Raw genomic sequence first — 17,577 nt, 5'->3', positions numbered from 1 at the left:
TCTGTAAAATGAGGAATATTAAGTTACCTTCCAGAGAGCTGGTATCTTTCAATTTTCAGTTCTATGATTCCATGACCACCTGACCTTTTGAAACCCTCTTGGAATGCTACCAATATACAGTTAGATCTCCTTACCTCTCTAATTGCTTTCACAAAGGAAAAGAACTGCACGATCCAGACATTGAGAGTCTTTAATTTCTTTGTGGAATTTTATTACTCCCACTGCCTAAAAGCTCAACTGTTATGATGGCATGCCTGAGTGAAATAAATCTGTCAGTGACTTTAAAATGACAATAGGACGAAAATCTACTGGATCTGATCTCAGAGGTACCGCTCACAAAAGTGCCCACCATGTTTACCATGTATTGCAAATTTTGTACAGTTGTAGGCAGGCGAGGAAACCATGACAATTTAGAATTTCTCTATATCCTTCCTCTGTATAATTATTCCATCATGAAAGAGCAAACCCCATTTTCTATAAAAGTTTATTTTTCCTGTAAAAATGGTCCCTGAAGGACAGAACAGGAAAGTAACTCCAAGATATTAGAAAGACTCACAAAGAGTAGAGGTACAATACCTTGAAGATTATCTCCATTTGGAGTAATCTTAAGAAAGATATTAATGAACCTTAGAACAGTAACACAGAAAGTACAATAATAACTGCTAAAATTTCCTAACCAAAGAGAACTTGCAGAGGCTCTTAACCCCATCCCATGGTGTTATTAAATATGAAACATGAAGTCCTCTTTCCTTCACTTTTAGTATCTTGTAGTATGGACTCAGATCTTCTAGAATGTTCTGTTACCCATCTCGTTTCTGTTCTGGTCATGTGCCATTGTGCCCATGTTGTCTTCTCTTAATGATTTTGTGGGAGTAGCACAGCACAGGCTATGGAATTAGTTTTGAACTTTATTACTTACTAGCTGAGAAATTTTTTGACAAGTTCTTTACCCTCCCTAACTTTTGTTTCCTCGTGTGTACCATGGAGGTAATAATAGTACCTGCTTAGATTGCTGTGTCAAAGAAGCTAATGAAACATAAAGGTGCTTAGTGTGGTGCCTGGCATATATTTGTTGCTGCTGCTACTACTGCTGGCTTAGAGGAGGTCACCTAGGTGTTAATGTTTCAATTGAGAAGACTAGAGGGCCAAGGACATTTCAGGAGCCCAAGAAAGAGAACGTTGTTGAAATTTCCTGGCAAAGCCGTCCTTGTAGAGACTACTACCCTTCCCAGAAGGCTCAGAAAGAATGGTCAGAGTAGTAAGAAAGAGTCCCAGAGAGAAGGGCAGGGCGCCAATGACAGTGGGAGAGAGGGTCCTTCCGAGCAGGAAGGAGTGGGGAATAGCACCAGATAATGTAGAGAGATCCCAGATGAAAGACCTTCTATTGGCTTTCTGATTACAGAAGTGCATCGGTAGAGTAGTGAGGGAGACAGAGGAGAGCTGACAACCGGGGACCTAAGTCTGACCTGGGAATGATGTTGAAGTAGAGCGCCCAAGCAGAGGTTGCTCTCAAGAAGCTTTGTGGTGGGGGGAGGGGTGGAGTGGAAGCAGAACTATAAAGTGTAGCTAGAGAAGATCTAAGGCTTGAGTTTAATTTTTTTCAAGCTAGGAGAAACTTTAATATGTTTGTTTACAGAGGAGAAAGCCAGTAGAGAGTTAAAGATGGACCTTGGAGGAGATGCAGGGGTGTTGAATGACAGCACAAGTTTTTTGAAGAGTTGGGAAGGCATGAGAATTCACATGGAGGAATTAGCTCTGGGCAAAACAAGGGACAGGATGGATGAGAAAGACAAGCTCACAGGTGGTGGGACAGGGAAGAAATTGGGAGTTTGTTCTTGCTGATCTTGGCTTTCCAGGAAGTAGGAAGATGGTGAGGGTGTTTGAGATGGTTTGAGGAGAGGGATAAAGGTTTTGAAAAGCTCCCCAGCAAATGAGTGGCGAGCTGAATAAGCAATATTGGGCATAGCTCAGTCTTCAATCACGTTTTCATTTGTAGGAGTTTTTCTAGCAGTTCTCAACAGCCTGACTATGGGAGCATTGTAGGTAGTTGGATATGAGCTGGAGTTTTTTATAAACTTTTTGTGGTTTTGAAGCTTTCAAAAACAAAAAGTTGAAAGAATGAACTCCCCTATATCCTAAATGCAGATTCACCAATTATTAATATTTACACATTTGCCTTATCATTTTCATATATGTGATATGTGTGTTGAACCATTGAATGTAAGTTAGACTTTGAGTGTTGAACCATAAACATTCCAGCATTTATCTCCTAGGAACCATGACCACCTTCTACATAATGACCGTACAACTATTACTCAAGAAATTTAACCTCAGGACAATAGTATTGAACATATAGTCCATATTCAGGTTTCTTCAATTGTTTAAATATATATTTTTAAGATTTTTAAGTAATATCTACACCCAGTGTGGGGCTCAAACTCACAACCCCAAGATTAAGAGTCATGTGATTCACCAAATGAAGCAGCCAGCAAAAAATTTGTAGCTTAAAAGAATACTCCAGGACTTACCAGGCATTGCATTCAGTGGAATTTTGAATCTCATTCAATATGGAAGATTTTTTTAGCTTTGTCCTCCATAACATTGATGTTTTTGGAACATACAGTCTAGTCTTTTTTTGAATGTCCCTCAGTTCTGATTTGTTTGTTTCCTTCTTGTAAATTTAGGTTCTGTTTCTAGCAGGAATACTACGTATGTGATGTGTCCTTATCCATGCATTGCATCAAGAAGCATATGTCCATCTACCCCATCGTTGATGATACCAACTTTCATCACTTGGTTAAGGCGGTATTTGCTAGGTTTCTTTGCTGTCAAGTTACGGTTTTCCCTTTTTTAATTGTTAAGAAATTTATGGGGAAATAGATGCTTAGAAACTATGTGTACTATAAATATCCTATTCCTCTCTAATTTTCACTCAGTAGTTCTAGCATCCTTTGGTGATTCTTGCATGTATCAATTTTTATTATAGTTATAAATATTACTTTTCTAAATTATTCCTTCTATGCTTATCAGTTGACTGGGATGTAGCTTTGGAGATTGGTTCAATGCAAAGGCAGGGTGTCAAAATGAAGAAGACCATGGGGAGATCATGAGTTATGCAATCTAGGCTGGCTAGGGAAGAAACTGAAACCAGAGGAGGTACGCATGCATGTTGGGTGTGTGTGTGTGTGTGTGTGTGTGTGTGTGTGTGTGTGTGTGTGTTTCACTGCAGAATAAATATCCTGGGAGCAGAGAGTGAGAGACCTGAAAAGGTCGGAAGTTGCAGTCAGAAGTTGGGATGCTGGAGTTTGAAATTTTTAGGATGGAGCTGTTCCAGGCTGTTGAAGGTCTAGGAGGTTGTCATGGATTCAGAAGATAGTTTGAATAGAGAGAAGGTCTTTTCATTAGGAGGAAGTGAAGGAATTCTAAGACCAAGGTATTGCATAAATCACCCATGTAGATGTTGAATTGGCACAGGAAGATGGGGCAATTGGAGAAATTATATGAGCCAACTGCCAAAGTCCTCCATTGTTCAAGGTCTATAGTGGATCAGTCCTTAGATGATTGTAATAGCGGTGGGGAAATTGTGGAGGAGCCAGATGTCCTGGGCCCAAAAGGAGATGTCTTATTATGTGAATAAAGGAGCAATGATTTAGCAGTAGGGATGGGGGTAAGAATCATCCTGTCTTTTTAAGCTCTCCTAGTGTGGTGTGGCCACTGGGAATTGCCAACCATGTCCTTGGGTGTAGGGTATCTTTGAGGAGAGCCAGGCATTTTAGTAAAAGTGAAGAGCTGGAGAGAGCTTTGAGGAGAAGGAGGGAGATGCACAGCCTTGCTATTGTGGAGAGGATCAGAGGGCACAAGGGAAAGGGCAGTAGGATAGGTAGCCATAGGAATAGAGAGAAAGAGGAGACAGGGAAGCTCAGGGTAATCTGAGATGAGATTACCTTGCAGGATAATTGAGGATTGGAGGCCAAAGGACAAAAAGAAAACAAGAGATGAGAGTTTGAGCTGAGGTCAGGATTGTGCCTGGACCTCTAGGGCATGTGTCAGCCCTTTTTCTGTAAAGGACTGGCAAGCAAATATTTTCAGCTCTGTGGGCCATACATACAAGATGGCTGCTGTTATAGCATGAAAGCAGCCATAGATGATATGTGTTCCAATAGATGAATGAGAGCGGCTGTGTTCCAATAAAACTTTATTTATGGCTACTGAAATTTAATTTCGTATAATATTCATATCACCAGATATTTTTGTTTTGATTTTTTTTTTCCGAAACATCTAAAAAATGTAGAACTTTTAGCCTGCAGGCTGTATGGTAGGAGACCTAGGGACTACACTTGGCCCGCAGGCCATAGTTCACTAATCCCTTCTCTAGGGTAAAGGTATAGGAATTTGTGTTAAAGCAGAGACTTAAGAGTCACTAGGGACATTTTGGGAGGGGAAGTAAAATATATCTTCTGATAATCACGAGTAACTGTTGGTAAAGTCCGTGGACTAACAGGGCAGGCAGGCTATCAGACTGCTAATACCAAAAAGAAAGAGAAAATTTAAGATGAACAATAAAAAAATATGATGAAGCAGTTACGCAGTTAGTGCAATTAGTGCTCGTTGTTTTAATTTTTTTAATGCTTTCAAAAATTTTGAATAAAAAGTATACGACAGATTTAAAACCAAATAGTATCTGGTGCCTTAGTTCAGTTTCTAGATATTCAGTAATTCTTCTGTTTTAATCCTCTGACCTTATGGGTCTCAACATCTCTCTCCATTTAGTTCATCCAGATAATAACTCTGGTTTCCTCTGGGGTGGTGGAAGTGTGGTTGCCAGACTACCCAGGGTGTGAGAACGGATCTGGTCACCTAATTGCCCTGTGTGCAAAATAAAGGCTTTCAACCAACGCTTTCCTGACAACGCCACACTCGACTTCTTGCACACTGGTCCCCCTGAGTATCCAGCCCCTCAGTAGGTACTTCTCCACTCTTAAGTTACTTACCACTCCTGCATTTGATTTTCGTCCTTTAAAATCTGGTGAACTCTTTCAACTGTGGCTCATGTCTCTCTTCTGATGTCCCTGTTTTGGCGGAGCTCTGGGAGGGAGAAGAGAAATAGGTATGGTCAGCCTGCCATACATCCGCTTTTACTTTGAATAAGTGGCTGGTACTCCTAAGTAATGAAAAGCCTCTACCACCTTCCCTTTGTCTTGTACCTTTTTGCCTATTGTTGTTGAATTTTGTGAGGAAATTTTAATTATAGTAGAAAAATATATATCAATATTTGGCGTTTGTACACTACTTTTACTTTTCACTCCAAAGGTCAGCATTTGGTCATTGTCAACTTGGTTTTTTTATGCTACATGAAACAGGAGTGAAAATTGATGCCACTGAATCTATTTTCAATCACTTCTGACTGGTTCTGGTTGTTTATTAATAAAAGGTGAATGTTTTTTTCCCCCCATCTTTTTGCTATTTTCTTCATTTCAAGCTACTTAAAAATTTTCCTACTTAAAAATTGGAAGGGCGCCTGGGTGGCTCAGTTGGCTAAGCGTCTGACTCTTGATTTCAGCTCAGGCCATGATCTCAGGATTGTTGAGATGGAGCCCCGTGTCGGGCTCCGCATTGGGCACAGAGCCTGCTTAAGATTCTCTCTCTCTGCCCTTCCCCTACTCTCTCTCGCATGCATGCACGGTCTCGCTCTTTAAAAAAAAAAAAAATTCTTCTCCATACTTCATATAATTTGAATTACATCCATACATATTACTATAAAAACAAAAAACACAGCTGCTTAAATCAGTGGATCATCCTCACTTCGTCAGGAGCCACAAGCAGCCATGTTCTCTTGTCTCACATACCATCCTGATCCTTGGTACATGGTGAAGCAACATGATTATTTTGTTACACTTTCCAATATGCATATAACAGGAGAACTTTACCACATAACGTAAAAAAAATGTCAGTAGAGGAACTACATATACCAAACATTGCCTTGTCAGTTTATTATGTTCACCACATGTCACTCTGTTCAAGATAGAAATGGACATTAATCAGTTTTGCTTTGGGAAAAATAATGTTCTCATGGGAGTCCTGTTTGAGGAAGTGATACCTGGATAGAGAAGTCGTTGCAAATAGTGACAAGTGTAAGGAAGGGGAGAGAGCCCTATGAGCCAAGAATTACAGTCTCTAAAAAAAGAAGGGACTTGGAGATTGAGGAAGGCCAGCAGAAGGCCAGTGAGCAAGGTAATTTGGCCAGAAGCCAAGGGCCTCAAAAGAACTAAATGTTTATTTAGGTTTTAAGGTGTTACTTATATTTTGGTTAAAGAAAATTAAATCTGAACACTTATTGAATATTTGTTGAGTTGAATTCACTAAAAGATTTTTTCAAGTTGCCTGGTTCAAATCTGTTAAGCAGAATGCTGCTTGTATTGTGAAAGAACATTGGATTAGGCGTCCGAGGAAAGACGTGGATTTGCGTTTCATCTCTGCCATTTAAACCCACACAGGTGAGAAAATGAAGTGATAATGAATAAGGGGGTGTTCATGAAAAAGTTAACAAAAAAGCAGAAGGTAAATACTAATTCCAACTACAGTAGATGAGGATAAAAACAGTCTTATAATTTCTTTCTCCCCATTCCATGCAGGTAAGAATAGAAGAGGAACTTCACTGAGATTTAATTTACATATAACAAAATGTACTCATTGGAAGCGTAGTATTTGGCAAAGTCTGACAAATATATAGATCCATGTAGTTATCTCATTGATCAAGATCTAGGACGTTTCCATTACCCCACAGAGTTCCCTCATGCCTCATCTCCATCCACCCTAGGAAAACACTGATCTGGTTTTTATTCCTATAGATTAGATTCTCCCCCACTAAAATTTCCTATAAATGAAATTATATAGCAGGTCTTCTCTTATGTGTGGCTTCTTTTACTCAGCATAATGTTTTTTAGATTCATCTATGAGATGATCATCTGCTCATTTTTTTTTTTTATTAAAAATTTTTTTTTTTACATTTATTTTTGGGAGACAGCACAAGTGGGGGGAGGGGCAGAGATAGAAGGAGACAGAATCCAAAGCAGGCTCCAGGCTCTGAGCTGTCAGCACAGAGCCCGATGAGGGCTCGAACTCACAAACTGTGAGCTCATGACCTGAGCCGAAGTCGGACGCTTAACCTACTGAGCCACCCAGGTGCCCTGTTTGCTCATTTTCTTACCATTTGTTTCCAGATTGGGGCTAATGTGAATATTTGTGTAGAAGTCTTTGTGTAGGTAAGTTATTATTTCTCTTTGATAAATACCTGGGAGTGGGATTACTGGGTATATAGTATAAGTATGTGTTTACCATTATAAGAAACTTTCAGTTTTTCAGAAAGGTTGTACTATTTTATATTCCCACCATCAGTGTATGAGAATTCTAGATTTCCCACGTTGTTTAGAACACTTGGTATTGTCAGTCTTTGAATTTTCAACCATTCCAGTGGGTATACAGTGGTATTTCACTGTGATTTTAATTTCTAATGGTCATTGGGGAAGTGACATCAAGTGTCACTTATGCACTTATTGGTCATTCAGATATCTTCTTTGATGAAGTATCTTTTTAAGTCTTTGACCATTTCTATTGCATTTATTGTATTAGTGAGTTGTATGCATTCTTTAAATATTCTGATATAAGTCCTATGTCAGATCTATGTATTGTGAATATTTTTTTTTTCTCAGTATGTGGCGTGGCTTCTTAATTCCTTTTGAAGAACAGGAGGTTTTATTTCTGATAAAGTCCGGTTACCAATTTATTCTTCCATGGTTGTTGCTTTTTATATCCAACCCAAGCAGTCTTTGCTATTCCTAGATTTTTCTTCTAGAACAGTCCTGTCAAACAAAACCATTATGAGTCACATATATAACTTTAAGATTTAAGTAGCAACATTAAAAAAAAAAGCTGAAGTTAATTTCAATTATATATTCTATTTAAACCAATATGTCCAAAATATTATTTCAACAGGTAATCAATATAAAAATTACTGAGATATTTTATATTCTTATCATAAGTCTTCAAAAGCTAGACTGCAGTTTATACTTATAGCACATTTCAGTTTGGACTAGCCACATTTTAAGTGCTAAATAGCATGGCTAGTGACTACCTTATTGCACAGGACAGTTCTAAAAGTTTTATTGTCTTTCTTTTTTATTTAGGTCTGTGATCTAATTTGATTTTATTTTTGTATATGATGTGAAGTATAAATATAAGCTGGGTTTTTTTCTCCATACAAACCAGTTTTCACACCATTTACCTTTTTCCAGTAGAAAGAATTATGTTGTACCTTTGTCCACAATCAATAGATCATATTGTGCGGCTCTATATCAGGACTCCATATACTGTTCCATTTATCCTTATGCCAATACCATCCTGACTTGATTATTGTAGCTTTATAGGCCTTAAAATCAAGTAGTGTAATTCTCCCAACTTTTAACCTCTTTTTCTGTTTTGCTATCCTAGGTTCTTTTCATTTCCATATGAAGTTTAGAATCAGCTAGTCAATTTCCACAGCAGAGCCAATTGGGATTTTGCCCATTATAGAAGGTTGAAAGGTGTCCCCTTCCCCCCCCCCCCCCCCCCGTGGGATATGCCTATGTCCTAATCCCCCAAACTGAGAATGTTACGTCATTTGGAAAAAAAGGGGTTTTGTAGATGTAGTTAATGATCTTGAGATGAGGTCATCCCAAGTAATTCAGGTGTGTTCTAAATCCAATGGCAAGTGTCTGGTAAGCTAGACCTACAGAAGAGAAAACACACAACACACAGAAGGATAAGACGATGTGAAAACGGAGGCAGAGGTGGGAGGCCAGATGCCAAGGGTGATGTGGCCAGAAGCCAAGGAAGCCAAGGAAACCAGAGAAGGAAGGAAACAGCCTCCAAAAGCTGGAAGAGGCAAGGAAGGATTCTACTCTAGAGCCACTAGAGGGAGTGAAGCCCCACTGACACGGTGATTTTGTACTTCTGGCCTCCAGGACTGAGAGAGAATAAATTTCTTGTTTTAGCCACAAACTTGTGGTAATTTATTGCAGCAGCTATAGGAAACAAATACGTCCATTATCAACTTGAAGAAGTTTCTTTTCTTTCCTGTTGTTTTTTTTTTTTTTTTTCAAGAATGGGTGTTGGATTTTGTCAAAGGTGTTTTCTGCATCAATTGAAAATATTTTTTCCTGCTATTTTTAAGGTTGTCATATCTATGTAAACACTCTGCTCACATGGTATTGATTTTAGCCCAATCATAGCTGTTACCCCTGGTAACATCTGTTCCTGAAAGTGCTGGGTCCTAACATGCTGTATCAAATTGTAAATATGTCAGCATGAATCTTCTTGCTTTATACTTGCTAAAGACATTTTAAGAAGTCATTGAAGAGAGTCTGAAGAATAAGCCTGTATCTCAAAATGCTTACAAAAATAAAACAGATCATGGAATTTATGCTGAGTGCTTCTCTATAACTGGGACCACACTCGTAACCCATGGGTCCAGTTTGGCCTTGAGAGGTACTTCATTTGGCCTCCACACCATTTCCAAAATTAGGAAATTTTATATTTAAAGGCCAGATACCGAGCTTGTCCTGAATTATAGAGATTTGGCAATAGTGCCCTGAATTCCAACATGGTGGCAATTGGCTTGAGCTGTACAGCATCTGCCCCTTGCACAAAGAATGTTCTTTTCACTTTACTACAATCTCATTCCTCATTGTTTTAAACTTCATAGAGATTGGAGTTTGCAATCTCTGCTCCAGAACCTTTGTTGGGGCACACTGTCATCCAAAGGCACGGGTCATTGAGGGAAGGCTTAGGGAAAAGGAGGGTATTACAGTTACCAAGTCAACATATAGATGTTTGAAGAACTTTGTGGAGATAACTTAAAAAGGATTTTCATACAATTCATTACCAATAAGGGAGTCTGGTTAACTGACTTATGGATAAATACGGCACAAAGAAAACACTAAAAAAATCAAAATTAAAACCCTAAACCACACAAAGTAAAACAGCTCACCTGCAACCAAAGAAAGAAGTACCTTATAATGTAACATAATGTATAATGTAAAATGTGAGAAGTGATGGGAAAGCAAAGAAACCAGAGATTCCACTAAATGTGATATATGTCTACAACCTTCCACCCCTCTCCCCACAAGACATACTGAGGAAAAAGATGATCAGACCAAATTTTGAGAATCTTCACAAATGTCCTCCAATTGGGAAAGAAGTCGGTGGCATCCCCGTAAAACGTCTAGGAATCTTTATGAGCCACTGTTGGATTTTTGCTGGAAGCAGGAAAGTTCGCCACCTTCTGGGGTACTATGTTAAAATGGGCAAACGAACTGAAGTTCACAGGCATGGGCTACTCCTTGCCTGGCTTGAAGGAGGGCTGGTGAGGATTTAAGGAATTTCAGAAGTGATGGCTGACTTCTCCCAGCAAGCTCTATGCTCCATTTCAAGCTGAGTTCTTCAATCCCCCATTGCCCCTCCTCTCATCCTTAAACCCTCGAGTGGCAGAAAGGGGGGTAGATAGCAACCACACTCAACCCTAAAACTGAAGCTCAGGTTAGAGAAGACCAACACATCTCAGGCGAAGAGAAAAGTGCACCAGGAATTCACTCCCAGCATATGAGTGCAAATACACGGTCTGGTATCAACTTTTAAGGATAAATAAGATAAGAGATAATGACATAGCTATTATGCAAACATGCTATAACATGGGAGTGGGAAGAAAGGAAAATAGCCTGTAAAAGACAAGAAACTATGGCTGGAAGAAAACATAACTCATGAGCAGAAATTTGTATTCTTTATATGTGTTTCACACTACAGGAAAAAAAAAGAATACAGGAAGAACAGCTAAGGAGAGTATAAGATGAGAATGTGATGAAAAGGGAAATTGCATAGCTAAGAAAATTAAGGTTTAAAACCATGATTTTAAAATCCAGTAAACTAGAAAAATAAGTGAACAGAATATTTTGAGAGAATTGGAGTACGTGCAAATCACAAGAAGATGGATGCGGAAGGACAAAAATCAAGTATAAGAACAACTGGTGACTCTGTAGTAAAAAATCCAACTGATGAAAGATAAACTTACTCAGATGTATAATATGAATGGGATGCTATACTAAGAAAAGGAGAATGGAATCCATAAACTGAAAGATCACACTATATACTGGGAGGGGAATGCTGATAGAGAATAATTGCCACTGAGACATAGCCCAGATAGGGATCTGGTTTTAATGATTAAAAAAAAAAAGAAAAATACTCTTCAGGCATTCAAGTAGAAAAATCAGATTACCTCCCAGGGAGAAAATCACAAGGATTCAGATCTCTCCACAAAAATCTGATGTCAAAAATCAAAGAAGCGATTGCCATTTTGTTCTGTTAGGTTTGAAGAAAGGTGTGAATCCAAAATATTTACCCTGCTCAGTTTTTATGTGTAGAGCTAAAAAGCAGATAAAACCTTAAGGTATTCTATAAACCTTCCTTAAGAAAACTACTTGGAAAAGAGGGCAGGCCATTAAGAAATAAAAATAGAGAATTTAGGAATGCATACATTATGATGAATATTGAATTCGTTCAAATACAGAATTAAGACTGAACATCTGGGAGAATAAGGTGGGCAAATAAGAACTTGTGAATGTTCTAAGAGCCAGTAAGCCAAGAGTAATGCAAGCAGTGGAAACTGGAAGATTGCGATGAAGGTGGGTAGAATTGTACGATGCGCTTAACCTCTATTTCAAAGCTAGGAGACTGTCTGAAATCTGCAGTGAACTCTTCGTGCCTTTCATTTTGCTTCACGTTTATAGGCCTCTTTTAGGAATGTATATCGTGTAGCAAAGAAAGCAACTGCTGGAGATTTGCTTCCGTTTCTTTTTCTTAAATTCAAATAGCACTGAATATTTTTGAATTACTTAAAGCGTACATAGTAGGATTCCAGAACCATACAATCATTTCCGTCTAATCTTTCTGTGCCTTAGTATCCTCAAGTGAAAGACGGGAGTAGAAGTGCTTCTCCCAGGGTAGTCACGAGGACTACTTTATTTACCTGCGAAGCGCTTAGAACCGTGCCTGGCTCACAATTAGTGGTCACAGTTAGGCTGCCATTATTTCAACACTGCACGGATAGGAGGTAAGTGAATCCGGCTTATTGCAGCGTTCTCCTAGCATCTGTCGTGTTTCTCGTTTATGATTTGGCTCGGGGCGGCTCATCCTGGTGGTGACTTGAGGGAACAGTCTTCGATACCGTACGGGGCTTCGGGCTGCTTCGGGTCTACCTGCGCCAGCTCTGCACCTGGGCGACCTTGGCTTAGCCCACACGGATGACTCAATCGGCCAGGCGTCTGGGCGTCTGTCCTCTTCCTCCGCCCAGGCCGCCGACCCCCTGGCTCCCCAGCGGGGCCTCCTCCTGCCACGTGACGCCCCCGCCAGGGGCCCCAGCGCCCTCCTCGCGGACGCGCCGTTCCGGCTCCCGGGCTCCGCCTGTGCGCGGCCTCCTCGGCGCAGCCATCCTCGCGGCTGCCGAGGGCGGCAAAGCCCACGGCATCTGCCATTTGTCATTCAGCCCGTCGGTACCGCCCCGAGCCTTGATTTAGACACGTCTGGGGCGTATTCTGGCCTCACTCTCCTGGCGGACGGACGGACGAACGGACGGGGCGGCTCTCCTCCCAGCCCGGCGGACCGCGGGCCTTGGCGCGCGGGGTGCTTCCCCGGGTCGCCGTCATGGCCGCGGAGGCGGCGCGCCCGAGCTGCCTCGCCTGAGTTCCGGGGGGCTCTTGACCCCGCAGGGTAGGTGGTTGGGGTGCTCGTGGCCCGGCTCGGTGGCGGTGGGGCCCGCTGCGGGCCTGGGGGGCGGCGGGGCGGCGGCATTGCCGCGGAGCGAGGACCGTCCTGGGCTCCGTGCCGCGCTGGGGAGGGTGTGCCGGTGCCGACGCGCCGCGTACGTGACGGGGTCCGGGGCTCCTCGGGACGAAGTGTGAAACTCCGACAAATTGTCACCGGCCAAGCCAAGTTGACTTGAACAAAACATTCTTTCAGCTGGCCGTTTTTAATGCCGCTTTTTGAAGCATTTGTGTGTATTTGGTATGCAGTAAATAGACTCGACTTTTGAAACCTGGCACGCTAACCTTGCCAAAAGGCCAAAAAGGAAAAAAAGAAAAGAGAAGAAAAAAGTCTCTTAAAAGTGGTAACGTGACTAAACATGAAACGTCTGCATTCATGTTCATTATGGAAAATGTGATTCGTTTTATCCTTCAATATTACGGACTCTGTCAGATACACCCTTAAAACTGTTTAAGAGTGGGGGCTCCTAAAAATTTACTACATTAGGATAACTGATAATGCAACTTTGGTTATTTAGTCTCAGCATGAAACTTTAAGGACGGTGGTGGGGATTTTTACTTCTTAATAAATATACTTCTGTAATTTTGACTTTTTTCCCCCAACAAACGTGTTACTTTTATGTTTTAGGAAACCAATAAAAATTAAAAATAGAAGCACTCAGCTTAGGTCCTCCTTCTTCCAGGAATCCTTCCCTAACCCCTCCCTCCCCAGGCAGGATCGGAGGCCCCTCCTGTGAGCTTTCTGGGGCCTCACTGAGGTCCGGGTCCCTTATGTCCTCCCCACCCCCCTGTGTATTAACCCATCAGTCTCGCTCGGAGTCCAGTGGATACATAGCACATGGTAAGTGATTAGTTCTGTTTTATGACCGAAGGAAGAGATAAAACAGTCTGATGTTTTAAAGTTTTGGCTCTAAAATTACATAGTGGCATATTTATATACACTCAGATAAAAAAACACTTATTTAAAAGTTAAGGATCTAGAAAAGTTGCCCCTGTCCGATGTCTGTGTTACACATCCTGAACAGTCCCACCCCTAGGTGTTTATCCTCTAGAGCGATGTTTTTCAAAGTTGGAAGCCCATTTTAGTGAGTCGTGAAATCAGTTAAGTGGATAATGATCAGAATTTGTAAAACACGAATTAACAGAGAATAGAAAATAACAGACTATGTCTCAGGTCATCGGGTATTTGCTTCATGAAACAACCCCCCCCCCCCTTCAGTTTTATACACACACAGATGTGTGTCATGATGTAAAACGTCATTCCTTAGTATGAGTCATGGTCAAAAAAGTTTGAAAGCCACTGCCCTAGATAAATTTTCATACATATACACAAGCAGACATGTATGAGGTTTACTATGGTGTTATTTGTAATACTCCAAAGCTGGATGCCTTGTTGTCTATCTGAAGGAGAACGGTAAATTATATTCATAAAATGGAACCTACCCAGAACAGTGGTGAATGAAGTAGTTTTGTGTTTCAACATAAATGTCTCAATAATGTTGAGCCAACCAAAAAAAAAAAAAAAAAAAAAAAAAGAAAACCAGCAGACAAAAAAAACCTCAGGTTGTTGAAGAGGATATCATTCAGTATTCTATGAGAAATTCAGAACTTGGTGAAATAAAGCTGTTGTTTAGAGATTCATATATAGGCATGAAAAGTAAGGAGTAGTTGTGAATAAATTGATACCCTAAAAGTCAAGCTGGTGGTTTTCTCCTGGGGGGATCAAGGCGGAAGCGGGGAGATTGAGAAGGGACATACTGAGGACTTTTGGATGCTGGACATGCTTTATCTCCTGACCTGGGCAATGGTTACATCAGTGTTTGCTTTTATTACTCTTTGTTAAACGATATATGTAATGTCTATGTATCACAAAGTATCCCCCCAAATCTATTAAAATATGGGTGTTGCGAAATGAAGCCTGAATCCAGGGCTCTAGTCTATTCATATTTCCTAGCTTTTCTTTAAAAAGAGAAAAGTTGTGATCAGGGATAGGTATCTAGGGAGTTTACACAATATCCGTAATGTTTTATTTCATAACTTGTAGGGTGGATAGGTCTATGTTCATTGAATTGTTTATATGCTTTTATATTTAATTTTTTTAAATAGAAGAAAAATAAAATTCATAGATAACATTTTGAACATTTGGTGTGTTTGCTTTCCGAAAAGTGACTGTTACGTATTTTTTTTATAAAATTGAAATTATATTTTATACAGTAACATAAGCTAAAATCAAGTTCTTTTATGAAAAATTTAAATACTAAAAAGTATATAAAAAACCTAACGGACCTTCACGGACCCTCATCGAGGATTTTTAAATGTTAACATGCTGTCCTGTGCACTTCAACAGTTTCAATTCCTCCGTCACTTTAGGCCACATTCCAAGTGCTCAATAGTTACATATGACTAGTGGCTATTATATTATATTTTACTGTATTATTTTATATTATACTGTATTATATTCTATAACAAAACACTTCCATCATTGCAGCAATTTCTGTTGGAAAACATGGTTCAAGGTGCAAATCCTTTGTTGGTTATGTAAACTGCAGACAATCTTTTCTTTGTGTTTTCGTGTCTTAAGATATTCTCCTCCATTAGGGAAATGTACTTAGAAGTTTTTTCTAAGTGTTAAAGTTTCTGTTCTTTTACACAATTAGTTCTTTAACTTACCTGCCTTGTAGATGTATAGATACGTATTTTTTAAATTTATGTTGTGAGATCAGGACGAATTCATTCTCTTTTTTTCTGTGTGGAGTGGCAGTGAACCCCGCACCAGTACCAGCTCTCTCATATACATCTTCCCAGATATGCTTGGACTCATTTCTGGGCTCTTCACTCTGGTCATGGATTTGTCTCCACGAATACTACACATTTTTTTATTTACTGTTGCTTTCTACCTAGTCTATTTTTTCAATTCTAAGAATTAAAAATTTTTTCGTTAGGATTTTTTTTCCCTTCCCCATGAGTTTTTTAGAAGTATTCTCTAGTTCTAAATGTGGAAGGTTTTGTGAGTTATCCTTTTGTTATTGATATCTAACTTGCACTGTAGTCAGCAAATGAGGGCTCTATGTTACCCATTCTTTGAAATTTGAGAATTGCTTTGTGGCCTCATGGTTAGTTTTTCAACTGCGCCTTGAATGATTGAGAAGAATATGTACTCAGACTTTTGGGGCAAGGTAGGTATAAAAACATAAATACACACGCGCGTGCGCACACACACACGTGTCTTAGATCAAGCACAAGAATTGTGATGTTCAAATCATTTTAACCTTACTAGTTTTTTGGTTTGTTTGATCTATCAATGACTGAAATAGGTGTAATAAAAAGATCACAGTAAAATAATGAATTTTCTCATTTCTTCTTGTAATTCTGTCACTTTGTAAAAGTTGAAAGTACAGTATATACGAGTTTGGAATTGCTGTATTTTGAAATCTGTAGATTGGACCATTTGTCATTCTACAGTGATGCCCTATGCCTCCCCACCAAATGCCTATTACGTTAAAATCAATTTTTAGAATACTCTAGTTACACCTTTTCAGTTAACATTTGTTTAGAAGATCTCTTTAGCACAGATGAAATCTGATTTTTTTTTTTTCCTGTTCTGCTTTGACAATCTTTGTCTTTTAATGGAGCTCTCAGTCCAATTAGATAAAGTATAATTAATGATATATTTAGGATTAAAGCTAACATTCTGTTTTATGGTTGTTTTTATTGTTTTCTTTGTGTTTTTTTTTTCTCTTTGCCACCTTTTGGATTTTTTCATACTCTGTTTTCTTCCCTTTTAACTAGTATGAAAATGTTTTATTTCTTTTAGTAGTTTAAAATTTTTTAATGTACAACTTAATCTAAAGTTTATTAATTCTACTTGCAAATAATTCAAAAACCTAGGTTGCTTTGACACCAGTTAATTACGTGTTCTCATCTGGAGTTTTAAATTTTTTTTTTTTTTTACGTTTACTTATTTTTGAGACCGAGAGAGACAGAGCATGAACGGGGGAGGGTCAGAGAGAGAGGGAGACACAGAATCTGAAACAGGCTCCAGGCTCTGAGCAGTCAGCACAGAGCCCGATGCGGGGCTCGAACTCACAGAAGGAGAGATCATGACCTGAGCCGAAGTCGGTCGCCCAACCGACTGAGCCACCCAGGTGCCCCTCTCATCTGGAGTTTTAGTTAACACCTTGTTTTTTTTCCTTCTATAAATTCGACATCATGATTTTTTTTCTCTTTATGCATCCTTTGTCATTCCTTCTTGCATCTCACATCTATCTTTGTCAAATATGTTTCAGAAGCTTGTTTATTAAAGGAATGTTGACAGTGAACTTTATCTGAAAATATCTTTTACACTTTTGAATGATGGTGTTGTCTGGTATGCAGTTGCAGGTTGACAGTTTCTTTCTCGGTCTTTTGGAGGTATCATTTCATTGACTTCTGCTTTCAATGTTACCATTAGTTCTAATAACTTATTTGTTGTTAATCTTTGTTTTTGTTTTTTTGTTTTTGTTTTTGTTTTTGCTTACTTTAAGATCTTCTCTTTTATCTTGTGGTCTACAGTTTTATGACAGTGTATCTAGGTGTGGACATTTCGTTTATCCTGGATTGATTGTTTCCTGTCTCTAAGGTTGGGCTTTCATCAGTTCCCGAAAGTTTCATCTTTTTTCTTGCCGTGTAGTTTTCCCTCCATTTTTTTTCCTATTCTTTCTTTCAAGACTCTGCTTACACTTTGGTTAGA

General features: G+C 39.5%; 1 protein-coding gene across 5 annotated transcripts in view; it reads left to right on the top strand.

Annotated features, from left to right (window-relative positions):
• The first annotated feature begins 2,097 nt into the window (after nt 1-2,097).
• The window catches only part of PLAGL1 (PLAG1 like zinc finger 1), an 84,865-nt gene continuing 69,385 nt past the window's right edge, over nt 2,098-17,577 (top strand). For 3 of the 5 annotated variants that reach the window (XM_049653014.1, XM_049653016.1, XM_049653015.1), the window contains exon 1: nt 2,100-12,795. The gene's annotated coding sequence lies outside the window, so the exon portion shown is untranslated. Of the gene's footprint in view, nt 12,796-17,577 lie in introns of all 5 variants that reach the window. The other 2 variants (XM_049653011.1, XM_049653010.1) reach the window with 1 other exon arrangement.

This window comes from Panthera uncia (assembly GCF_023721935.1).
Source record: "Panthera uncia isolate 11264 chromosome B2 unlocalized genomic scaffold, Puncia_PCG_1.0 HiC_scaffold_24, whole genome shotgun sequence".
Classification (NCBI taxonomy): Eukaryota; Metazoa; Chordata; class Mammalia; order Carnivora; family Felidae; genus Panthera; species Panthera uncia.
The sequence above is the reverse complement of the archived record's forward strand: the minus strand, read 5'-3'. Positions and strand labels throughout refer to the sequence as shown.